This window comes from Balaenoptera borealis, assembly GCF_965194805.1.
Source record: "Balaenoptera borealis genome assembly, chromosome: 5".
Lineage (NCBI taxonomy): Eukaryota > Metazoa > Chordata > Mammalia > Artiodactyla > Balaenopteridae > Balaenoptera > Balaenoptera borealis.
This window is the reverse complement of record NC_138862.1, coordinates 106,112,973-106,139,810: the sequence shown is the minus strand read 5'-3', so window position 1 is coordinate 106,139,810 and position 26,838 is coordinate 106,112,973. Positions and strand designations below refer to the sequence as shown.

At 41.7% G+C, this 26,838-nt stretch overlaps 2 long non-coding RNA genes across 2 annotated transcripts in view; one reads left to right on the top strand and one right to left on the bottom strand.

Annotated features, from left to right (window-relative positions):
* LOC309629842 overlaps positions 1–26,838 on the top strand; it is a 701,738-nt gene that overhangs the window by 30,960 nt on the left and 643,940 nt on the right. The gene's annotated exons all lie outside the window — the stretch shown is intronic.
* LOC309629779 lies at positions 11,398–14,486 on the bottom strand. Its single transcript, XR_014245213.1, has 2 exons — positions 14,101–14,486; positions 11,398–11,523 (listed from the first exon to the last, which is right to left on the bottom strand). It is a non-coding gene; the product is annotated as an uncharacterized lncRNA (long non-coding RNA).

Genomic DNA, 26,838 nt, shown 5'->3' with positions numbered 1-26,838 from the left:
CGTATGCGTTTTTTCCTGAATATATTCAGGAAAAAACGCATACGCCCTTTTTGGCCAAGGGCATCATTGTCGACCTTTTGCCGCTTTTCCTGTGCTTTAAAGGCAATTCGAATCCACCTCCTGAAATCTGTTTCCTGCAATTCTGCCTTGCTTTCAAATCCTCTTCGTTGCCTTCCCTCAATATATTTGTGCATGAGAGTTATCATTTATAACTCTGCAGGTTTGTGAATTGCAGTGCCCCTGAGCTCCATTTTTCAACTCGCGTTTTTGGGAGCTGGCCGCAAAAGCGCAGGATTGCTTCAGGCCCTATTCTGGTTCTGGGGGGCAGGCTGAGACTGTGGTTAATTCTTCTTCCTGAAGGGAAAATAGAGTGACCTGTGCCTGTCCCAACACCTAGAGCTAATCTCTCATTGGGTCCCCCTCTTCCCGTTCTTCCTCAGGACAAATTGCAAACTGTACGGACCAGGAGGTTAAAGGTGCTGATTCTTCAAATAGGGAGATTGCTAGTAAAGCGGCTGGAATGGCGAACCCGAGCACAAGGAGATGAGAAATGAGGTGCGTTTTAGCAACCTTTCCAGATCACATGTTGTACCCTCATCTGGGGTTCCCATGCATGTTTTCACTGTAGGACGATCCCCTTGAACCTGGAGATTTGGGACCCATGGAATGGGTACCACGCAGTATTACTGTAAATGGTCTGCCTTTGCTCACCCGACCTCACCAATCCTCTCCCCCAAGAGAGTTCAGCCTTATGTCTTATCCAGCTGTGTGTCAAGATACGGTCAATCCAGGTTGCTTCACAGCCCCTGAACGAAATCTATACGAATTTCTCTGTCTTTCACTGTATTTTTTCAGTTTTTATTGTAATTTATTTTTTTAACAGGGTTTAGCTGCTTTTCACTGCTGTGTTGATGCGGCTTTACACCCACTTGATTCACTTACAGAGAGATATCAATACATAGGTTTTAAGATTCTTACTAGTTAGATATATTTTTGTGCATTGAATAAGGGGTGTGGAGTCCAGTTCACTGAGCAAGGAGTAGGGTTTGTCTGTTACATATGTGGTTTATGGAACGGTATCTGTGCTAATTTCAAACCCTCGTTTTATGCCTCACCCCACCTCACCTTTCCAATTAACCAGCCATAGTGTGTTTTCTAAATGTGTGAAAATATTCAGGAAAAAACGCATACGCCCTTTTTGGCCAAGTGCATCATTGTCGATGTTTTGGCGCTTTTCATGTGTTTTAAAGACGATTCGTATCTACCTCCTTAAATCTTTTTCCTGCAATTCTGCCTTGCTTTCAAATCCTCTTCGTTGCCTTCCCTCAATATATATTTGGACGAGAGTTATCATTTATAACCCTGCAGCTTTGTGATTTGAAGTGCCCCTGAGGTCCATTTTACAACTGGTTTTTTTGGGAGGAGGTCGCACAACCGCAGGATTGCTTCAGGCCCTATTCTGGTTCCATGGGGTAGGCTGAGTCTGTGGTTAATTCTTCTTCCTGATGGGAAATTAGAGTGACCTGTGCCTGTCCCAACACCTAGAGCTAGTCTCTCATGGGTTCAACCACTTCCCGTTCATCTTCCGGACAAATTGCAACCTGTACAAAACAGGAGGTTAAAGGTGCAGATTCTCCAAGTGGGGAGATTGTTAGCAAAGCGGCTGGAATGGTGAACCCGAGCACCAGGAGATGTGAAATGAGGTGCATGTTAGAAACCTTTCTAGATCACAAGGTGTACCATCATCTGGTTTTCCCATGCATGTTTTCGCTGTGGGATGATTTCCTTGAACCTGGAGATTTGGGACCCATGGAATGGGTAACACGCAGTATTACTGTAAAGGGTCTGCGTTTGCTTACCCAACCTCACCAATCCTCTCAGCCCCAAGATTTTCCAGCCTTATGTCTCATCCAGCTGTGGGTCTAGATATGGTCAGTCCAGGTTGCTTCAAAGCCCCTGAACGAACTCTGTAAGAATTTCTCTCTGTTTCACTGTCTTTGTTTCATGGGTTTTTTAAAGTAATTTATTTTTATAACGGTGTTTAGCTGATTTTCACTTCTGTGTTTTTGCCGCTTTACACCCACTTGATTCATTTACAGAGCTATATCAATACATAGGTTTTAAGATTCTTACTAGTCAACTATATTCTTGTGCGTTTAATGGGGGTGTTGAGTAAAGTTGACTTAGCAAGGTGTAAGTCTTTTCTGTTACATATTTGGGTTATGGAATGTAATCTGTGCTAATTTCAAACCTTTGTTTTATGCCTCACCGCACCTCAGTTTTCCCGTTAAGCAGCCATAGTGTGTTTTCTAAATGTGTGACTCTTTTCTGTTTTGTAATTCAGGTCATGGTTAGCAAGTTTTACATTACCTTCATAAGTGATATCTTATAATGTGTCTTTTTCTGTGTGACTTGTTTCACTTAGAAACATCCTATCTAAATCCATTCATCATGCTGCTTCTAGCCTTATGAAATTGATTTCATGGCTGAAAGATATTCCTTTGTACATAAGTACCACAATTTCTTTATACATTTTTCTCTGTCCTGGGATATTTAAGGTGTACCGAAGTGGAGGTTCTTTTAAGCAGAGCAGCCCTAAACTTTGGGGTGCCTGTGTTTTGTTGATTTTTAGTTTTCCCATTTTATACGCCCATGAGTGGAAGTGCCCTATGCTCTCTAGCTGTGTTTTTTAGATGTTTTAGAAAACACCATACACTTCTACAGAGTGGCCATTGGAAATTACATCCCGCCCATCAGCCTAACTTTGCTCCCATTTCTCCCTGTCCTGTCCTGAACTTCTGGTTTTTACACTTTTTAGGATGGACCTTTTGACCGATGGGAAGTGAGACTTCTTTGTAGTGCTGATTTGCCTTTCCAGCTTGCTTGGTTCGCCAAAAAGGGCGTATGCGTTTTTTCCTGAATATATTCAGGAAAAAACGCATACGCCCTTTTTGGCCAAGGGCATCATTGTCGACGTTTTGCCGCTTTTCATGTGCTTTAAAGGCGATTCGTATCTACCTTCTGAAATATGTTTCTTGGCATTCTGCCTAGCTTTCAAATCCGCTTTGTTGCCTTCCCTCAATATAATTTTGGACGAGAGTTATCATTTATAACTCTGCAGGTTTGTGAATTACAGTGCCCCTGAGCTGTGTTTTGTAACTGGCTTTTTTGAGAGCTGGCCGCTAAACCGCAGGATTCCTTCAGGCCCTATTCTGTTTCCGTGGGGCAGGCTGAGCCTGTGGTTAATGTTTTTTCATGGTGGGAAATTAGAGTGACCTGTGCCTGTCCCAACACCTAGAGATCGTCTCTCATGGGTTCCCCCTCTTCCCGTTCATACCCAGGACAAATTGCAACCTGTACAAAACAGGAGGTTAAAGGTACTGATTCTGCAAGTGGGGAGATTGTTAGTAAAGCAGCTGGAATAGCGAACCCGAGCACCAGGAGATGAGAAATGAGGTGCGTTTTAGAAACCTTTCCCGATCACAAGGTGTACCATCCTCTGGGTTTCCCATGCACGTTTTCGCTGTAGGACGATTCCCTTGATCTTGGAGATTTGGGACACATGGAATGGCTACCACGCAGTATTACTTTAAAGGGTCTTCATTTGCTCACCCAACCTCAAGAAACCTCTCACCCCCAAGAGGGTCCAGCCTTATGTCTCAGCCAGCTGTGGGTGTAGATATGGTCAATCCAGATTTCTTCAAATCCCCTGAATGAACTCTGTAAGAATTTCTCTCTCTTTCAGTGTCTTTGTTGGGTTTTTTTTGGAAATTTATTTTTATAATGGGGTTTAGCTGATTTTCACTGCTGTGTTTATGCCCCTTTACACCCACTTGATTCACCTACAGAGAGATATCAATACATAGGTTTTAAGATTCTTACTAGTCAGATTTATTTTTGTGCATTGAATAGGGGGTGTGGAGTCCATTTCAATGAGCAAGGCGTAGGGCTTATCTGTTACCTATGTGGTTTATGGAACGGTATGTGTGCTAATTTCAAACCCTTGTTTTATGCCTCACCCCACCTCACCTTTCCTGTTAAGCAGCCATAGTGTGTTTTCTAAATGTGTGATTCTGTTCTGTCTTGTAATTCAGGACATGTGTAGCGGTTTTTACATTCCCTCTATAAGTGATATCTTATAAGTGTCTTTTTCTGTGTGACTTATTTCACTTAGAAATATCTTACCTAAATCCACTTAGCATGCTGCTACTAGCCTTATGACATTGATTTCATGGCTGAGTGATATTCCATTGTACATAAGTACACAACTTCTTTATCCATTTTTCTCTTTCCTGGCATATTTAAGGTGTAACGAAGTGGAGGTTCTTTTAAACAGAGCAGCCCTAAACTTTGGGGTGCCCGTGTCTTGTTGATTTTTAGGTTTCCCATTTTATACGCCCATGAGTGGAAGTGCCCTATGCTCTCTAGCTGTGTTTTTTAGATGTTTTAGGAAACACCATACAGTTCTCCTGAGTGGCCGTTGGCCGTTTACATCCATCCATTCAGCCTAACAAGGCTCCCTTTTCTCCCTGGACAGTCCAACATTTCTAGTGTTTACACTTTTTTATGATGGCCCTTTTGACCGATGGGAAGTGAGAGTTCTTTGTCATGCTGATTTTCTTTCCGGCTTGGTTGTTTGGCCAAAAAGGGCGTATGCATTTTTTCCAGAATATATTCAGGAAAAAACGCATACGCCCTTTTTGTCCAAGTGCATCATTGTCGACGTTTTGCTGCTTTTCATGTGCTTTAAAGGCGATTCGTATCTACCTCCTGAAATCTGTTTCCTGCAATTCTGCCTTTCTTTCAAATCCTGTTAATTGCCTGCCCTCAATATATTTTTGGATGAGAGTTATCATTTATAACTCTGCAAGTTTGTGAATTACAGTGCCCCTGAGCTACATTTTTCACCTGGCTTTTTCGGGAGCTGGCTGCAAAACCGCAGGATTGCTTAAGGCCCTATTCTGGTTCCGGGGGGCAGGCTGAGCCTGTGATTAATTCTTCTTCATGATGGGAAATTAGAGTGAACTGTGCCTGCCCCAACGCCTAGAGTTATTTTCTCATGGGTTCCCCCTCTTCCCGTTCATCCTTAGGACAAATTGCAACCTGTACAAAACAGGAGGTTAAAGGTGCTGATTCTCCAACTGGGGAGATTGTTAGTAAAGCGGCTGGAATGGTGAACCCGAGCACTAGGAGATGTGAAATGAGGTGCAGTTTAGAAACCTTCCCAGATCACACGGTGTACCATCATCTGGGTTTCCCATGCATGTTTTCGGTGTAGGAGGACTCCCTTGATCCTGGAAATTTGGGACCCATGGAATGGGTGCAACGCAGTATTACTTTAAAGGGTCTTCCTTTGCTCACCTAAACTCACCAATCCTCTCAGCCACAACAATGTCCTGCCTTATGTCTCATCCCGCTGTGGGTCTAGATATGATCAATCCAGGTTGCTTCAAAGCCCCTGAACGAACTCTGTAAGAATTTCTGTCTCTTTCAATGTCTTTGATGTCTTTTTTTTTTTGAAATATATTTTTATAATGGGGTTTAGCTGATTTTCACTGTGGTGTTTATGCTGCTTTACACCCACTTGATTCACTTACAGAGAGATATCAATACATAGGTTTTAAGATTCTTACTAGTCAGATATATTTTTGTGCGTTGAACAGGGGGGATGGATTCCAGTTCACTGAGCAAGGAGTAGGGCTTGTCTGTACATATGTGGTTTATGGAAGGGTATCTGTGCTAGTTTCAAACCCTTGTTTTATGCCTCACCCCACCTCACCTTTCCCGTTAAGCAGCCATAGTGTGTTTTGTAAATGTGTGATTCTCTTCTGTTTTGTAATTCAGGTCATGTGTAGCGATTTTTACATTCCCTCAATAAGTGATATCTCACGATAAGTGTCTTTTTTTGTGTGACTTATTTCACTTAGAAACATCGTACCTAAATCTTCTCAGCATGCTGCTACTAGCCTTATGACATTGATTTCATGGCTGAGTGATACTCCATTGTACATAAGTACCAAAACTTCTTTATCCAGTTTTCTCTTTCCTGGGATATTTTAGCTGTACCGAAGTGGAGGTTGTTGTTAGCAGAGCAGCCATAAACTTTGGGATGCCCGTGTCTTGTTGATTTTTAGATTTCCCATTTTATACGCCCATGAGTGGAAGTTCCCTATGCTCTATAGCTGTGTTTTTTATATGTTTTAGAAAACACCCTTCACTTCTACAGAGTGGCCTTTGGCAGTTTACATCTCGCCAATCAGCCTAACAAGGCTCCCTTTTCTCCCTGGCCTGTCCTGCACTTCTGGTTTTTATACTTTTTTAGGATATCCCTTTTGACCTATGGGAAGTGAGACTTCTTTGTCGTGCTGATTCGCCTTTCCGGCTTGCTTGGTTGGCCAAGAAGGGCGTATACCTTTTTTCCTGAATATATTCAGGAAAAAACGCATACGCCCTTTTTGGCCAAGGGCATCATTGTCGACGTTTTGCCGCTTTTCATGTGCTTTAAAGACGATTCATATCTACCTCCTGAAATCAGTTTCCTGCAATTCTGCCCTGCTTTGAAATTCTGTTAGTTGCCTTCCCTCAATATATTTTTGGATGAAAATTATCATTTATAACTCTGCACGTTTGTGAATTACAGTGTCCCTGAGCTCCATTTTTCAACTGGCTTTTTTGGGAGGAGGCCGCATAACCGCAGGATTGCTTAAGGCCCTATTCTGGTTCCTTGGGGCAGGCTGAGCCTGTGGTTAATACTTCTTCCTGATGGGAAATTAGAGTGACCTGTGCCTGTCCCAACACCTAGAGCTAGTCTCTCATGGGTTCAACCACTTCCCGTTCATCCTCAGGAAAAATTGCAACCTGTACGAAGCAGGAGGTTAAAGGTGCTGATTCTCCAAGTAGGGAGATTTCTAGTAAAGCGGCTGCAATGGTGAACCCGAGCACCAGGAGATATGAAATGAGGAGCATTTTAGAAACTTTCCAGATCACATGGTGTACCATCATCTAGGATTCCCATGCATGTTTTCTCTGTAGGGGGATTCCCTTGAACCTGGAGTTTTGGGACCCATGGGATGGGTAAAATGCAGTTTTACTTTAAAGGGTCTGTGCTTGCTCACCCAACCTGACCAATACTCTCAGCCCCAAGAGTGTCCAGCCTTATTCCTCATCCAGCTGTATGTCTAGGTATGGTCAATCCAGGTTGCTTCACAGCCCTCGAACGAACCCTGTACGAATTTCTGTCTCATTCACAATCTTTGTTGGGGTTTTTTGTAATTTATTTATTATTATTCTCTGTCTTTCACTGTCTTTGTTTCATGGGTTTTTAAATAGGATTTTAATAGAGGGTGTTGAGTCCAGTTCACTAAGCAAGGCGTATGTCTTGTCTATTACATATTGGGTTTATGGAACGGTATCTGAGCTAATTTGAAACCCTTGTTTTATGCATCACCCCACCTCACCTTTCCCGTTAAGCAGCCATAGTGTGTTTTCTCAACGTGTGACTCTGTTCTGTTTTGTAATTCAGTTCAAGTGTAACGGTTTTTACATTCCCTCTATAAGTGATATCTTATGATAAGTGTCTTTTTCTGTGTGACTTATTTCACTTAGAATCGTCGTACCTAAATCCACTCATCATGCTGCTACTAGCCTTATGACATTGATTTCACGGCTGAGTGATATTCCATTGTACATAAGGACCACAACTTCTTTATCCATTTTCTCTTTCCTTGGATATTTAAGGTGTAATGAAGTGGAGGTTCTTGTCAACAGAGCAGCCCTAAGCTTTGCGGTGCCTGTGTCTTGCTGATTTTTAGTTTTCCCAATTTATATGCCTATGAGCGGAAGTGCCCTATGTTCTCTAAGCTGTGTTTTTAATTGATTCAGGACACACCGTACACTTCTCCAGAGTGGCTGTTGGCAATTTGCAACCCGCCCATCAGCGTAGCAAGGCTCCCATTTCTCCTTGGCCTGTCCTGCATTTCTGGTTTTTACACTTTTTTCACCATGGCCCTTTTGACCGATGGGAAGCGAGACTTCTTTTTAGCGCTGATTTGCCTTTCCAGGTTGCTTGGTTGGCCAAAAAGGGCGTATGCGTTTTTTCCTGAATATATTCAGGAAAAAACGCATACGCCCTTTTTGGCCAAGGGCATCATTGTCGACGTTTTGCCGCTTTTCATGTGCTTTCAAGGCGATTCGAATCTACCTCCTGAAATCTGTTTCCTGCAATTCTGCCTTGCTTTCAAATCCTCTTCGTTGCCTTCCCTCAATATATTTTAGGACAAGAATTTTCATTTATAACCCTGCAGGTTTGTGAATTGCAGTGCCCCTGAGGTCCATTAGTCAACTCTCTTTTTTGGGAGCTGGCCACAAAACCGCAGGATGGCTTCAGGCCCTATTCTGGTTGTGGTGGGCAGGTGAGCCTTTGGTTAATTCTTCGTCCTGATTGGAAATTAGAGTGACGTGCGCCTGTCCAAACACCTGGAGCTAGTCTCTCATTGCTTCCCCCTCATCCCGTTCATCCTCCGGATAAATTGCAAACTGTACGAAACAGGGGGTTACAGGTGCTGATTCTCCAAGTGGGGAGATTGTTAGTGAAGCGGCTGGATTGGCGAACCCGCGCACCAGCAGATCAGAAATGAGGTGCGTTTTAGAAACCTTTCCCGATCACACGGTGTATCATCCTCTGGGTTTCTCATGCATGTTTTCGATGTAGGAAGATGCCCTTCCCCCTCGAGATTTGGGACCCAAAGATTGGGTACCAGGAAGTATTACTTTAAAGGGTCTGCATTTTCTCTCCCAACCTCAACAATCCTCTCAGCCCCAAGAGTGTCCAGCGTTATGTCTCATCCGGCTGTGGGTCTACATGTGCTCAATGCAGGTTGCATCACACCCGCTGAATGAATTTTGTAAGAATTTCTCTCTCTTTCACTATCTTCTTATTGTGTGTAATTTATTTTTATAATGGGATTTAGCTTATTTTCTCTGGTGTGTTCTTTCCGCTTTGTACCCACTTGATTCACTGACAGAGAGATATCAATAAATATTTTTCAAGATTCTTACTAGTCAGATATATGCTTCTGCGTTGAATAGAGTGTGTTGAGTCCAGTTCATTGAGCAATGAGTAGACCTTGTCTATTCCATATTTGTTTTATGGAACTGTGTCTGAGCTAATTCCAAACTCTTGTTTTATGCATCACCCCACCTTTCCTTTCCCCTTAAGCAGCCATAAGTGTGTTTTCTAAATGTGTGACTCTGTTCTGTTTTGTAATTCAGTTCACATCGAGTGATTTTTACCTTCCCTCTCTAAGTGATATCTTATGATAAGTTTCTTCTTCTGTGTGACTTATTTCACTTAGAATCATCGTACCTAAATCCCCTGATTATGCTGCTACTAGGCTTATGACATTGATTTCATGGCTGAGTGATATTCCATTGTACATAGGTTCCACAGCTTCTTTATCTATTTTTCTCTTCCCTGGGCTATTTAATGTGTACTCGAGTTGAGGTTCTTGTAAACAGAGCAGCCCTAAACTTTGAGATGCCTGTGTCTTGTCGATTTTTGGTTTTCCCAGGATATACGCCCATGAGTGTAAGTGCCCTATCCTCTGCAGCTCATTTTTTAAAATGTTTTAGTAAACACAGTACGCTTCTCGAGAGTGGCCATTCACAATTTACATTTCCACTATCAGCCTCACAGGGCTCCGTTTTCTCCTCGCCCTGTCCTGCATATCTGGTTTTTACACTTTCTGAGGCTGGCCCTTCCGACTGATTTGAAGTGTTACCTCTTTGTAGTGTTCATTTGCAATGCCCATCTGTTTGGTTAGCTAAAAAGGGCGTATGTCCTTTTCTTTAATATATTCAGAAAAAACGCATACGTCCTTTTTGAACAACTGCATCGTTGGCGATGTTCCGCCCCTTTTCATGTGCTTTAATGGCGATTCCTTTCTACCTCTTCAAATCCCTTTCCTCTAATTCTCTCTTGCTACAAGTCCTTTTCGGTGACTTACCTCAAGACATTTTTCGACGTCAGATATTTTCAACTTTGCAGTTTCGTGAATTTTATTGCCTATGAGTTTCATTTTTCAACTTATGTTTTTCGAACTGGCCACAACACAGTGGGATTTCCTGTAGCCCTATTCTGTTTCCATGGGCTATCTTCGCCTTTGGTCAATTCGTTTTCCTGATTGGAAATTAGAGTGGCATCTGCCTGTCCAAACACCTATGGCTTGTCTCTCCTTGTTTCTTTTCCTTCTGTTTCATCCTCTGGACAAATTCCAAACTGTGCACAACAGGATGTTGAAGGTGCTGACATCCCTATGTAGGGAGATTTTTAGGAAAGAGGCTGGAGGGGTGAACCCTACTACTAGCAGATGAGGAGGTGAGGTGCCTTTTGCAAACTCTGCCTGATCAAACGGTGTGCCATCTTCTTGGTGTCACAGGCATGTTTTAGCTGTAGGAAGGGTCCCATGTATGTAAGGAGAACAAGAGGGATTTTTCCATATCAGTGTCTCCCCGAACCCCAAACTGGGGAATTTTTAAGCTACGGGTACATGTACTTTCATTAAGGGCCTTGGGCATTAGGCAGCATCCGAAATTTAGATGATCGAAGTCTTCAGGGTCAGAAGCGCTCACCATCGGATTCCCTTAGGTTACATTGTATCTGTCGTTGATAGATGATGTCGATATAGATATCTATTGTTTTTCAGATTATTTCCCCTTATAGGTTATTACAAAATATTGAGTGTAGTTCCCTGTACTATACAGTAGTTACCTGTTGATGATCTATTTTATACATAGCAGTGTGTATGTGTTAATCCCAAACTGCTAATTTATCCCTCTTCCCACCTTTCCCCTTTGGTAATAATAAATTATAAGATTTTTTACTTCTCAGAAATGGGGGAGCTGAAAGAGAGGTATCATTTTCAATGGAAAAGCATTCAAAACAAGATTGAAGCTTCAGCCAAGATTATTAGATGTACATCCTTGGAAAGAAATCACTTCATTTCTCTAATGTTGACCTGACAAATAAGACAAACCCCTCCACTGAACTTGCTTATAATAAAGTGATGGAAATATCAAATGGAAGTGTTAGAAACATCTTATTTTACACGAGCCTTATACACTGCTCTATGTTAATTACAGTTTGGCTCACACACCTGTTCATTGAAGTTACAATGTTCTCAATTTCTGTTACTGATCCTCCAGAGTGGGCCCCAACAAATGTCCCCATGCCCAGTGTCATTGGAGCTAACAGAATGAGACTGAGTTTGATTCAGAAGCAAGGGAAAAGTTTATATTTTGATCAGAGAATGGAGAGCTGAGAGCGTGCACTCCCCCGCGGGCCGTGGGCCGGGCTGCTGTGTAGGGATCCCGTCAGCGTCAGCGGGAGGGAGGGGGTGGAGCTCAGTCTCTATGTCGCGGAGTCTGCTCTACACGGGGTCCCGCGAGCTGAGGTGTCGGCCCAGGCATTTTGCACTAGGAAATCGGGTCTGAAGTGCCGGCTGTGAGGCCTCTGCATGCGGAACCCTAGGAGCAAGTGAAATTAGACAAAGCACAAAGGAAAAAAAGGTTAGACTTTATTTTATTGCCCAGATTCTATATTTATCTCCCAGGAATTTTTAATGGGCTTTGCCAGTGACAAACCCCTCCTCTGCCTTTAGTCCCATTCCTCATTCTTGGGTTGCTGAGGGTGCAGACCCCTCTTCTGTAAATGCTTCGTGCTGAGTTGGGTGTCCTCATACCCGGGGGGAGGGACAGGACTTCTCCCCAGCAGCCTCCAGGTGAGGTTGATTGTCCCCAGGCCTCTTCCCTCACTGCTCATCCGCCTGAGCACCAGCATTGGAAGTTTTATAGATTCTAATGACCTTTAAGGGTCCAGGAAAGATATGCACAGAGACGCTGGGAGGGCCGGTTTTACCCCGCCCCACATTTGTTCGGCCACCTGAGGCTGATGGTTTCTGCCAGCCTAGGTGCTCTGACCAGTAGTCTGCGCTTTCTTCAATTAGGCCACTGAATTAATGTACAAACAGCACCAGGTGTCAGAGCCCTGCCTGGTCAACTCAGACAGTCCAGGGCCGGTGATGATCCACGACCATGACGGCCACTGAGTCAACGGCCTTTTAAAGTAGCTAGAAGTCCAGCTGGTCTCATTGGCCGTGATCACCGCGGTGTCTGTAGGCTTTTCTATGACAGCGACAGCGTTATATACGGTTCTGCCGCCAAGCTTATTAGTTCCCCTCTGGGTGCAGTAAGTCCTGCAAGCAGTAGTCTGTTCTTTTGGGGCACACTCTTGTTGTTTTCTGAGAGAAGCTGCAGGTCAAGTGATGGTCACAAGAGTTGTCATGGGGGCCCGTTGCCCCAGGTTGTCTCTCTGGAGGTTGGAGTTGGAGGGCCTACGCACTCGAGGTCAGTGTGCCCACGGAGCGATCCCTGCAACTTCAGGGCATGGTGGGTGGTTAGGATCACCAAGTGGGGTCCTTTTCCCTTAGGAGGGAGCTGGCCTTGTGGGCTGCTGATTTCCAGGTTTTTAAATACCCCCAGTATCCTGGCCAGATGGGGCGCCTGGCCAAGCCCTTGGTGACCGTAGTTTCTCCTACCTGGAGGGCATTCTTACGTTGTTCCATTTCAAGTGGTCCCAGTTTTTGCACTAATACTCCAAGGGCGATTCACCTTCGACTGGGAATGTAAAGGTCAAAGGGTTTAGCTAAATTAGGGACGTCCAGAGCAAGGGTCTGAATTAACTGCTCTTTCCATTCTTGAAAGGCCGCTTCTGGATTCTATTCAAAAGGATCATCACCTTTTCCTTTCAGTGTTTCATATAGAGGCCCAGCTATTAGACTGTAGTTAGGGATCCAGATGCAGCAAACCCCGGCCTCCCCAGGAACCCCTAAGCTGTTTTCTAGTTTTAGAAGGGGTAAGGCTGCAAATGGCTTCTTCCCTTTCCTGGGATGGGCTTCGCCGACCTTCTGTGAGAATGAAGCCCAGGCAGGTCACCTTAGTCTGTGATATTTGAGCCTTTTTCTTGGACACCTTCTATCCTTTATTGACTAGGTAGTTCAGAGGCCTCCTTAGTAGGGCTGGCGATCAGAATGTTGTCTGCATATTGAAGGAGGGTTCCCTTCTCCAGAGGTAGAACTTTTAGGTTTTTTGCTACAGTTTCCCCAAAGATGGTGTGGAAGTTTTTGAACACTTGGGGCGGGACGGCCCAGCAGTATTGTTTTTGTTGTATGTTGAGTCCTGCCACCCACAAGCCAAAATTTCTTGTGACTCTGGGACTAATGGAATACAGAAGAAGGCATAATTGAAGTCTAATATAGAAAAGCATGTCCTGGTGGATGGTAGAATGACCAGCAGGGTGTAGGAATTAGGAACTACTGGATGTATATCCTCGGTGACTTCACTGACTGTGCTGATGTCCTTTACCAGGTCCCCAGCAGCCCACAGGGCTCTCGTGGTCAGGGCCCTCCCAGGATATGGAGCTCACCTGGGCAGGTACCCAGCAGCCCACGGGGCTCTCGTGGTCATGCCCCTCCCTGGATACGGAGGTCCCCTGGGCAGGTACCCTGGCAGGGCTGGGCACACAGGAACCGTGCACATAGCCCTCATTGCAGAGCACCCCCAGCTCACCTGTTGGTCAGAGCTGACACAGAGCACCTCAGAGCAGGGCTTGAACTAACAAACAGCAGCTCCGACAGGTCTGTGACCCTAGGTTTCACTCTGTGAGGCCTCACTCCGCCTGGTCTTCCAGAGACTTCCACTGCATCTGGAGCACCAGGCCTCTGTCTCCAGCCACCACCCCTCCTCTCCCTGACTCCTGGGTTCCTCTCATTAGGAGAGGGTCTTCTTGAAGTTGTCTCCCACTCATGGACCAGATGAAATGATTAGAAAACAAGCCAGGGCTGCAGCCCCTTGTCTATCCTGACTCTCAGGACCCTACACCTGTCCCTTGGAGCTGGCCTGTTCAGCAAGGCCCATTTTCTGCAACTATGAGGACCTGAGGGGCCAGGATTGGCTGACCTGGGCAGCCTGACCCGGCCAGCCAGCCCTCACCAGGTGTGCCTTGGTTGAGGTCAATATAAACACCCCTCCAGGCAGCAAGAGTACCTGCAGCTGTGCCTGACGCCATATTCTCTGCCCCGTCAGCAGTCTCGGGGCTGGGCTGGTGGGAAGGAGTAGGACCCATGGCTTTGTGGGTGGCCCGGTGTGAGTGGGGCTCTGCTGGACTTTCTGCAGGAGTTGCCGGGCTGCCACCTGCTAAAGAAGAGGATGTGTCACCCATACCTGCCGTTGCAATTTCTCCCCGGGCAGAGGTGAGGAAGGAAAAAAGCAGTGGGGGCCAGGATAGGATGGGTACCTCATGTAGGGAAATGGAAAGCTTCCAGAAGAGCGCCTGGGGCCAGGACCATCCTGGCTGGCCTGCAGACACCAAGTCGGCCTGCGTGTTGTCGCTGGTGTGGCTCCAAGGCCCTTCCTCTAGGCTTTCGAGTCCTTGCACATTCAGCTGTTTTACCTGGGAAGGGTGGAAAAAGTTGAGCAGCAGCTACGTTTACTCAGAGACGCCTCCTCACGGTCCCCCAGCTTTGCAATGAGGACGCTCATTGCGGGGGGCTGCTGGCTGCATGTGGGGCAATTCCCCACCTCTGACCAACTTCAGAATTGTTTACCACTGGAGCAAGTGCCCTGATAGGGTTTTCCTCTGTATGATTAGTGGGTTCTGTTTTTTTTCTTTTTTTCTTTTTTGGCTCAAGGTAGGTTTTATTCCTCTTTTTGTATTTATAGATATAAGCAAGGAAATAATTCATTCATATAAATACGTCTATGGGAAGGAAAGAACTCTTTTTCTGTTTTATTTTTTTATATTATTTATTTTATTAATTTTTAAATTTAATTTTATTTATTTTTTTATACAGCAGGTTCTTATTGGTTATCTATTTTTTACATATAAGTGTATATATGTCAATCCCAGTCTCCCAATTCATCCCACTACCACCACCCCACCACTTTCCCCTCTTGGTGTCCATACATTTGTTCTCTACATTTGTGTCTCTATTTCTGCCTTGCAAGCTGGTTCATCTGTACCATTTTTCTAGGTTCCACGTGTATGCGTTAATATACGATATTTGTTTTTCTCCTTCTGGCTTATTTCACTCTGTATGACAGTCTCTAGATCTATCCACGTCTCTGCAAATGACTCAATTTCATTCCTTTTTATGGCTGAGTAATATTCCATTTTATATATGTACCACATCTTTATCCATTCGTCTGTCTATGGGCATTTAGGTTGCTTCCATGACCTGGCTATTGTAAATAGTGCTGCAATGAACATTGCGGTGAATGTGTCTTTTTGAATTATGGTTTTCTCTGGGTATATGTCCAGTAGTGGGATTGCTGGGTCATATAGTAATTCTATTTTTAGTTTTTTAAGGAACCTCCATACGGTTCTCCATAGTGATTGTATCAATTTACATTCCCACAAATAGTGCAGGAGGGTTCCCTTTTCTCCACACCCTCTCCAGCATTTGTTGTTTGTAGATTTTCTGATGATGCCAATTCTAACTGGTGTGAGGTGCTACCTCATTGTAGTTTTGGTTTATATTTCTCTAATAATTAGTGATGTTGAGCAACTTTTCATGTGCTTCTTGGCCATCTGTATGTCTTCTTGGGACAAATATCTATTTAGGTCATCTGCCCATTTTTGGATTGGGTTGTTTTTTCTTTTGTTGTTGTTGAGCTGCATGAGCTGTTTATATACATTGGAGATTAATCCTTTGTCCGTTGATTCATTTGCAAATATTTTCTCCCATTCTGAGGGTTGTCTTTTTTGTAGTTTCCTTTGCTTTGCAAAAAGCTTTTAAGTTTCATTTGGTCCCATTTGTTTATTTTTGTTTTTTATTCCTTTACTCTAGGAGGTGGATCAAAAAAGATCTTGCTGTGATTTATGTCATAGAGTGTTCTGCCTATGTTTTCCTCTAAGAGTTTTATAGTGTCTGGTCTTACATTTCGGTCTCTAATCCATTTTGAGTTTATTTTTGTGTATGGTGTTAGGGAGTGTTCTAATTTCATTCTTTTACATGTAGCTGTCCATTTTTCCCATCACCACTTACTGAAGAGACTGTCTTTTCTCCACTGTATATCCTTGACTCCTTTGTCATAGATTAGTGGACCATAGGTGTGTAGATTTATCTCTGGGCTTTCTTTTTTCTTCTTTTACATCTTTATTGGAGTATAATTGCTTTACAATTGTGTGTTAGTTTCTGCTGTATAAAAAAGTGAATGAGCTATATGTATACATATAACACCATATCCCCTCCCTCTTGCACCTCCCTTTCACCCCCTTATCCCACCCCTTTAGGTGGTCACAAAGCACCGAGCTGATCTCCCTGTGCTATGTGGCTCCTTCCCAGTAGCTATGGATTTTACATTTGGTAGTGTATATATGTCCATGCCACTCTCTCACTTTGCCCCAGCTTACCCTTCCCCCTCCCCATGTCCTCAAGCCCTTTCTCTACGTCTGTGTCCTTAATCCTTTCGTGCTCCTAGGTTTTTCATAAACTTTTTTTTTTTTTAGATTCCATATATATGTGTTAGCATACGGTATTTGTTTTTCTCTTTCTTACTTACTTCACTCTGTAGGACAGAGTCTAGATCCATCCACCTCACTACAAATAACTCAATTTTGTTTCCTTTTATGGCTGAGTAATACTCCATTCTATATATGTGCCACATCTTCTTTATCCATCTATCTGTTGATGGACACTTAGGTTGCTTCCATGCCCTGGCTATTGTAAATAGAACTACAATGAACATTGTGGTACATGACTCTTTTTGAATTATGGTTTTCTCAGGGTAAATGTCCAGTAGTGGGATTGCTGGGTCCTATGGTAGTTCTATTTTTAGTTTTTAAGGACCTCCATACCGTTCTCCCTAGTGGCTATATCAGTTTACCTTCCCACTAGCAGTGCAACAGGGTTCCCTTTTCTCCACTAAATGCCTCTCCAGCATTTATTGTTTGTAGATATTTTTATGATGGCCATTCTGACTGGAGTGAAGTGATACCTCACTGTAGTTTCGATTTGCATTTCTCTAATGATTAGTGATGCTCAGCATCCTTTCATGTGTTTGTTGGCAACCTGTATATCTTCTTTGGAGAAATGTCTATTTAGGTCTTCTGCCCATTTTTGGATTGGGTTGTTTGTTTTTGTGATATTGAGCTACATGAGCTGCTTTTTAGAGATTAATCCTTTGCCATTTGCTTCATTTGAAAATATTTTCTCCCATTCTGATGGTTGTCTTTTTGTCTTGTTTATGTTTTCCTTTGCTGTGCAAAAGATTTTAAGTTTCATTAGGTCCCATTTTTTTTTAATTTTTGTTTTTATTTCCATTTCACTGGGAGGTGGGTCAAAAAGGATCTTGCTGTGATTTATGTCATAGAGTGTTCTGCTTATGTTTTCCTCTAAGAGTTTTATAGTTAGTGGTCTTACATTCAGGTCTCTAATCCATTTTGAGTTTATTTTTGTGTATGGTGTTAGGGAGTGTTCTAATTTCATTCTTTTACATGTAGCTGTCCAGTTTTCCCAGCACCACTTACTGAATACACTGTCATTCCTCCATTGTATACCTTTGCCTCCTTTGCCCTAGATTAGTTAACTATAGGTACGTGGGTTTATCTCTGTGCTTTCTATCCTGTTCTGTTGATCTATATTTATGTTTTGGTGTCAGTACCATACTGTCTTGATTACTGTAGCTTTGTAGTATAGTCTGAATTCTGGAAGTCTGATTCCTCCAGCTCTTTTTTATTTCCCTCAAGACTGCTTTGGCTGTCCGGGGTCTTTTGTGTCTCACTACAAATTTTAAGATTTTTTTCTAGTTCTGTAGAAAATGCCACCGGTAATTTGATAGGGATTGCATTGAATCTGTAGATTGCTTTAGGTAGTATAGTCATTTTCACAATATTGATTCTTCTAATCCAAGAACATGGTATATGTCTCCATCTGTTTATATCATCTTTGATTTCTTTCATCAGTGTCTTGTAGTTTTCTGAGAACAGGTCTTTTACTTCCTGAGGTAGGTTTATTGCTAGGTATTTTATTCTTTTTGTTGCAATGGTAATGGGATTGCTTCCTTAATGTCTCTTTCTGATCTTTCATTCTTAGTATATAGGAATGCAAGAGATTTCTGTGAATTAATTTTGTATCCTGTCACTTTATCAAATTCATTGATTAGCTCTAGTAGTTTTCTGGTGGCATATTTAGGATTCTCTACCTACGGTATCATGTCATCTGCAAATAGTGACAATTTTACTTCTTCTTTTCCAATTTGTATTCCTTTTATTTCTTTTTCTTCTCTGATTGCTGTGGCTAGGACTTCCAAAACTATGTTGAATAATAGTGGCAAGAGTGGACATCCTCGTCTTCTTCCTGATCTTAGAGGAAATGGTTTCAGTTTTTCACCATTGAGAATGATGTTTCCTGTGGGTTTGTCATATATGGCCTTTATTATGTTGAGGTAGTTTCCCTCTATGCCCACACTCTGGAGAGTTTTTATCATAAATGGGTGTTGAATTTTCTCAAAAGCTTTTCCTGCATCTACTGAGATGATCATATGGTTTTTATTCTACAGTTGGTTAGTATGGTGTATCACATTGATTGATTTGTGTATATTGAAGAATCCTTGTATCCCTGGGATAAACCCCACTTGATCATGGTGTATGATCCTTTTAATGTGTTGTTCGATTCTGTTTGCTAGTATTTTGTTGAGGATTTTTACATGTATATACATCAGTGATATTGGTCTATAATTTTCTTTCCTTGTAGTATCTTTGTCTGGTTTTGGTATCAGGGTGATGGTGGCCTCATAGAATGAGTTTGGGAGTGTTCCTTCCCCAGCAATTTTTTTGAAGAGTTTGAGAAGGTTGGGTGTTAGCTCTTCTCTAAATGTTTGATAGAATTCACTTGTGATGCCATCTGGTTCTGGGCTTTTGTTTGTTGGAAGATTTTTAATCACAGTTTCAATTTCATTGCTTGTGATAAGTTTGTTCATATTTTCTATTTCTTCCTGGTTCAGTCTTGGAAGGTTATCCCTTTCTAAGACTTTGTCCATTTCTTCCACGTTGTCCATTGTATTGGCATAGAGTTGCTTGTAGTAGTCTCTTATGATGCTTCATATTTCTGCGGTGTCTGCTGTAACTTCTCCTTTTTCATTTCTAATTTTATTGATTTGAGTCCTCTCCCTCTTTTTCTTGAGTCTGGCTAAAGGTTTATCATTTTTGCTTATCTTCTCAAAGAACCTGCTTTTAGTTTTATTGATCTTTGCTATTGTTTTCTTTGTTGCTATTTCATTTATTTCTGCTCTGATCTTTATGATTTCTTTCCTTCTACTAACTTTGGGTTTTGTTCTTCTTTCTCTAGTTCCTCTAGGTGTAAGGTTAGATTGTTTATTTGAGATTTTTCTTGTTTCTTGAGGTAGGCTTGTATTGCTATAAACTTCCTTCTTAGAACTGCTTTTGCTACATCCCATAGGTTTTGGATCATCGTGTTTTCACTGTCATTTGTCTCTAGGTAGTTTTTTTTTTATTTCCTCTTTGATTTCTTCAGTCATCTCTTGGTTATTTAGTAACGTATTGTTTAGCCTCCATGTGTTTGTCTTTTTTACGTTTTTTTCCCTGTAATTCATTTCTAATCTCATAGCGTTGTGGTCAGAAAAGATGCTTGATATGATTTCAATTTTCTTAAATTTACTGAGGCTTGATTTGTGACCCAAGATGTGATCTATCCTGGAGAATGTTCCGTGCGCACTTGAGAAGAACGTGTAATCTGCTGTTTTTGGATGGAATGTCCTATAAATATCAATTAAATCTATCTGGTCTATTGTGTCATTTAAAGCTTGTGTTTCCTTATTAATTTTCTGTCTGGATGATCTCCATTAGTGTAAGTGAGGTGTTCAAGTCCCCCGCTATTATTGTGTTACTGTCGATTTCCTCTTTTATAGCCATTAGCAGTTGTTTTATGTATTGATTTGCTCCTATGTTGGGTACATATATATTTATAATTGTTATATCTTCTTCTTTGATTGATCCCTTGATCATTATGTAATGCCCTTCCTTGTCTCTTGTAACATTCTTTATTTTAAAGTCTATTTTATCTGATATGAGTATTGCTACTCCAGCTTTCTTTTGATTTTCATTTGCATAGAATATATTTTCCCATCCACTCACTTTCAGTCTGTATGTGTCCCTAGGTCTGAAATGGGTCTCTTGTAGACAGCATATATATGGGTCTTGTTTTGTATCCATTCAGCGATCCTGTGTCTTTTGGTTGGAGCATTTAATCCATTCACGTTTAAGATAATTATCGATATGTATTGTTCCTATTACTATTTTATTAATTGTTATGGGTTTGTCTTCGTGGGTCTTTTTCTTCTCTTGTGTTTCCCACTTAGAGAAGTTCCTTTAGCATTTGTTGTAGAGCTCGTTTCATGGTGCTGAATTCTCTTAACTTTTGCTTGTCTGTAAAGCTTTTGATTTCTCCGTCGAATCTGAATGAGATCCTTGCTGGGTGGAGTACTCTTGGTTGTAGGTTCTTCCCTTTCATCACTTTAAATTTATCATGCCACTCCCTTCTGGCTTCTAGAGTTTCTAGTGAGAAATCAGCTGTTAACCTTATGGGAGTTCCCTTGTATGTTATTTGTCATTTTTCCCTTGTTGCTTTCAGTAATTTTTCTTTGTCTTTAATTTTTGTCAATTTGATTACTATGTGTCTCGGCATTTTTCTCCTTTGGTTTATCCTGCCTGGGACTGTCTGCACTTCCTGGACTTGGGTGGCTATTTCCTTGCCCATGTTAGGGCAGTTTTTGACTATAATCTCTTCAAGTATTTTCTTGGGTCTTTTCTCTCTCTCTTCTCCTTCTGGGACCCCTATAATGTGAATGTTGTTGTGTTAATGTTGTCCCAGAGGTCTCTTAGGGTGTCTTCATTTATTTTCATTCTTTTTCTTTATTCTGTTCCATGGCAGTGATTTCCACCTTTCTGTCTTCCAGGTCACTTATCCATTCTTCTGCCACAGTTATTCTGCTACTGATTCCTTCTAGTGTATTTTTCATTTCAGTGATTGTATTGTTCATCTTTTTGTTTGTTCTTTAATTCTTCTAGGTGTTTGTTCCTTAATTCTTCTAGGTCTTTGTTAAGCATTTCTTGCATCTTCTTGATTTTTGCCTCCATTCTTTTTCCAAGGTCTTGGATCATCTTCACTATCATTATTCTGAATTCTTTTTCTGTAAGGTTGCCTATCTCCACCTCATTTCGTTATTTTTCTGGGGTTTTATCTTGTTCCTTGATCTGGTATAAAGTCCTTTGTCTTTTCATTTTGTCTGTCTCTCTCTGAATGTGGTTTTCTTTCCACGGGCTGCAGAATTGTAGTTCTTCTTGCTTCTGCTGTCTGCCCTCCGGTGGATGAGTCTATCTTAGAGACTTGTGCAAGCTTCCTGATGGGAGGGACTGGTGGTGGGTAGAGCTGGGTGTTGTTCTGTTGGGCAGAGATTAATAAAACTTTAATCTGCTTGTCTGCTGATGCATGGGGCTGGTTTCCCTCCCTGTTGGTTGTTTGGCCTGATGTGACCTAGCACTGGAGCCTACCTTGCTCTTGGTGGTGCTAAAGGCGTACTCTGGGAGGGATCATGCCAAGGAGTATTTCCCAGAACTTCTGCTGTCACCGTTGTTGTCCCCACGGTGAGCCACAGCCTCACCCCACCTCTGCAGGAGACCCTCTAAAACTATCAGGTAGGTCTGGTCAGTCTCCTACGGGATTACTGCTCCTTCCCCTGGGTCCTGATGTGCACAATACTTTGTGTGTGCCCTCCAAGATTTGAGTCTCTGTTGAGACTCTGAATCTCTGAGTGGAGTTGAGACTCAGACTCTGAGTGGGGTCGCACAGATTCTGCGTCCTGTGAATCTTCGATGCTTTGTGGTTCTGGAAATCCTATTGGAGACAGTCCACAGCAGGTGAAGGTAAAGCTGTCAGTAGAGGTGGTGAAGCCAAAGATCTGCAGTCCCGACTAGAGGTGCTGATGTACATATAGGACAAAACCACCTCGTGTGAATGTAGTTCAGACACGTTTAACATGAATGCAGTCATGTTAATGCCTAACATCTTCTATCTTGTGCCTCCCCTCAGGGACCCCATCCTCAGTTCCTGAGGCTCCTGTCACTCATGTACAGGGGAATGCAGAGTGGGCTTTGTCCAGTCTGAGCCCAGAGTTACCCGGTGTGTATCTTAGGATACTTTGTATTTCTGTGGTGTCTGTTGTAACATCATCTCTTTCACTTCTGATTTGTTTGGGCCCTCTCTATTTAAAAAAACATACTACGAAGCTCAATAAGTGTTTGATCTACTACCCTTACTCTATGTATGCCTTTTGCAGCGAGATTTTTACTTTTGTTTGTTTTCTTGTTACTATCAATATTTAGTGAGATTTCTTTTAAGCTACCTTCAACATTGCTTATAAAGCTGCTTTATTAGTGGTGGCAGAACCTTAATGGAAGTAGTGTTCTGGTTGTAAATTAGAATGCAATGTGCCAGCAAAAAGCCCCTTAAGTTTATGTCTCATTACTTCTTGTTCTTTTTTTAATTTAATTTTTATGTTTTATCAGAGCAAATTTGATTAAAATGTTTTGTTTGTTCTAGTTGTGCAATATGTGGTGCTTTTACACATATACATATATCTATACTTCTTCAGATCGCTTTCCATGTAGGTTATGACACAGTGTTGAGTAGTCTTCTCTTGGTATTCCATAGGTCTTTGGTGAGTATATATTTCACATGTGTTTCTACATCTGTGTTAACCCCAATATTCTAATGTATCCAATCCTCACACCTTTCCATTTGGTGAACCATAAGTTTGTTTAATGAATTTCTGATGGCATTTTTCTGTGGAAATATCTTCATTGTTATCAATTTTTAGGTAACACCTATAAGTGATATTATAGGATAGGTGTCTTTTGCTTTCTGACTTAGTACAATTTGCCTGATTACCCCTAGAATCATCTATGGTGCTGCAAGTGGCATTTTTTTCATTTTTTTCCCTAATATTCCATCTGTACATGTAATAGTTCTTCTTTGTCCACTCACCTCTTGATGGACTTTTTGCTTGCCTCCATGTCTTACCTATTGTAATACTGCTGGAATGCACATTTGCCTGCCTGTGTCTTTCCAATTCTGTTTCCTTATGTTATAGACCCAGGAGTGGGCCTGCTGTATCATACGGTATCTCAGTGTTTACATTTTAAATGCACCACCATTCTCTTCTCATTAGTGGCTCTTTCCAGGTTACATCCCACTTAAAGTGGAGGGTATGCATTTTTCTCCACAACACCTTCAGCATTTAGTGTTTGTAGTTTACTTGCTGATGGTTATTCTGACTGGTGTGAGCTAATACCTCTTTGTGGTTGGATTTGCATGCACCTAATAATCCATTGAAATTGAGCTTTAAGGCATGTCCTTTTTTTTTTTTCAACCTTTGAGTAGAGCTTACCTCTTCAAATTGTTTTCTTGAAGTATGTGCCACATTTTGAAATTTCTTGGCCATTACTTCCCTCAAGACATTTTGAGGGCAAATTTCATATTCAGCCCTGCAGTACTTGTGCATATGCAGTGATCATTAGCACAGGTTTTAAACCTGCTGTGGCAGATAATGGCAACAGGACGATCGCATTTCTATTTTTCCCACTCTGGTAACTAGGGAAACAGACCTTCATGCCAGTGGTGTTCCTCAGTCATAAATTAGAGTGGAATGTGCCCAGATAAACCTCCAAAAGCTTACGTCTCCATACTTATGTTTGTTTTTAAAATTTAATTTATATTTTTTGTTGTAGTAATGCTCCATTGTGTACATGGACCACTTCTTCTTTGTGTATTCCTCTTCTGATGGACATTTTCATTGCTTCCCAGTGTTGGCTATGGTAAATATTGCTGGAGGGAAGGATTGCCAGCCTGTGTCTTTTTGATTCTCATCTTCTCAGGTGATAAGCCCAGCAGTGTGTACGCTTGACTGAATGGTAGCTCAATGTTTACCTTTTCAAGGCACCTCCATTTTGTTTTCATTAGTGGCTCTTACCACGTCCCACTTAGAACCGAGGGTACGCCTTTCTCCACAACCCAATCAACATCTATTGTTTCCAGAACTTTTGCTGATGGCCACTCTGACTGGTGTGAGCTGATACATTTTTGTAATTTGGATTTGCTGGTCTTTAATAATTAATAATGTTCAGAATTCTTCCAGGACTTTTTCTTTTCTTTAAAAAAAAAAAAGTGTGAGTACAACATACCTCTTGAAATTGTCTTCTTGGAAGGTTGCTCTCTTTTGAATATTTTGGTCGATATTCGACCCCAGGATTTTTTTTGAGGGCAGGTGTCATTTACAGGCCTGCAATGATTGTGGATATTTAGTGACCATTAGCAGTGGGTTTATAGCTGCTGTTTTGGGAAATGGCCACAAGGCAGCAGCATTTCTCCATTCCCAAATCTGGGTTTTAGGGCAGCAGAGCATTTCTGGAAGTCGTGTTCCTAGGTTATAAATTAGAATGGAATGTGCCAGGAGAAACCCCCATAAGTTTATGTCTCTTTACTTCTTGGTTTTTTAAATTTTTTTATTCAGGTTATTGATTAGAATAATGTTTGTCCTAGGTGTACACAATCTGGTTCATTTGTACATTATATATGTCTACTCATGTACAGATCCTCTTCCCATGTACAATATTACACAGTGTTCCATAGACCTCCCTTGCTATATGGTCTGTCTTTTTGATATATGTATATAATATGTATTTGTATACGTATAGTAACACTAATCTTAATGTATCCATTCCCCCCACCTTTCCTTTCAGATGAGCATAGTTTGTTTTCTAAGTCTGTGAGTGTCTTTCTCTGTGCAAATATGTTCATTTGTGTCAGTTATTAGATAACGCCTATAAGTGATATCATAGGATATAGGTCTTTTGCTTTCCAACTTACCTCATGTTTTGTGATTTTCTCCAGGCTCATCTATGGTGCCTCAAAGAGCAGTGTTTCATTGTTTTCCATGGCTAATATTTCATTGTGTACATGGAGCACTTCTTCTTTATCCATTCACCCGTTGATGGACATTCTGGTTGCTTCACTGTCTTGTCTATCGTGAATAGGGCTGCAGTGCAGTTTTGCAGCCTGTGTCTTCTCGATTCTGGTCTTCTCAGGTGAGAGGCCCAGTGGTGCAGCTGCTGAATTGAATGGTACCTCAGTTTTTACTTTTAAACACAGCTCCTTTCTGTTCTCATTATTGGCTGTTACCAGTTTACATCTCACCAGCAGGTAGAGGGTACACAGTTTTCTAAAACCCCTTCAGCACTTATTGTTTGTAGACTTTTTGCTATGGTCACTTGACTGCTGTCAATTGAAACCTTTTTGTAGATTAGATTTGCATGAGTCTAATAATTCCTGAGGTTGAGCTTTTATCCATTTTCCTTTTTTTAAAGAGGCAGTGAGTAAAACTTACCTCTTCATACTATCATCTTGAGCAATTTGCCTGTTTTGAATTTTTTGGTCCATTCCGTATCTCACCACAATTTTTTAGGGTAGGTGTCCTTTACAGCCCTGAGTCCTTGTGAATGTTAAGTGACCATTAGCTGTGGGTTTAAAGCCGCTCTTGCGGGAAACGGCCACAAGGCGGTAGCAATTCTCCTTTACCAAATCTGGTTACTAGGGCAACAGAGCCTTAATGGAAGTCGTGTTCTAGGTTGTAAATTAGAATGCAGTGTGCCAGGAAAAAGCCCTTTAAGTATATGTCTCATTATTTCTCGTTCATATCTTTAATTTAATTTTTATTTTTTATCACAGCAAATTTGATTACAATGTTTTGTTTGTTCTAGGTGTGCAAGATGTGGTTCTTTCACACGTATACATATATCTATTCTTCTTCGGAATATTTTCCCGTGTAGGTTATGACACAATGTTGAGTAGTCTTCTCTTGGTATTCCATAGATCTTTGGTGATTACGTATTTCACATGTGTTTGTATATCTCTGTTAGTCCCAATATCGTAATGTATGCAATCCTCACACCTTTCCATTTGGTGAACCATAAGCTTGTTTAATGAATCTGTGATTGCCTTTCTCTGTGGAAGTATCTTCATTGGTATCAATTTTTAGGTAACACCTATAAGTGATATCATAGGTTATGTGTCTTTTGTTTTCTCACTTACGACAAATTGCGTGATTACTTGTAGACTCATCTATGGTGCCGCACATGGTATTGTTTCATGTTTTCCCTAGCTAATATTCCATCTCTACATGTAGCAGTTCTTCTCTGTCCACCCATCTGTTGGTGGACTTTTTGGTTACTTCCATATCTTGGCTACTGTAATAGTGTGCAGTGCAGATTTGCCTGCCTGTGTCTTTCCAATTCTGTCTTCTTAGGTTATAGGTCCAGGAATGGGCTTGCTGGATCATATGGTAGTTCACTGTTTACCTTTTAAAGCCATCTCCATTCTGTTCTCATTAGTGTCTCTTTCCAGGTTATGTCCCACATAAGGTTGAGGGTATGCATTTCTCCACAACACCTTTAGCATTTATTGTTTATAGTTGTCTTGCTGATGGCTATTCTGACTGGTGTGAGGTGATACATCTTTTTGGCTGAATTTGCATGTGTCTGGTAATCCATTGAAATTGAGCTTTAAGGCATGTCCTTTTTTTTATCAAAGTGTGATTACTGCTTAGTTCTTCAAATTGTTTTCTTAAAGTATGTGTCACATTTTGAAATTTTTTGGCCATTACCTCACTCAAGACATTTTGTGGGCATGTTTCATTTACAGCCCTGCAGTA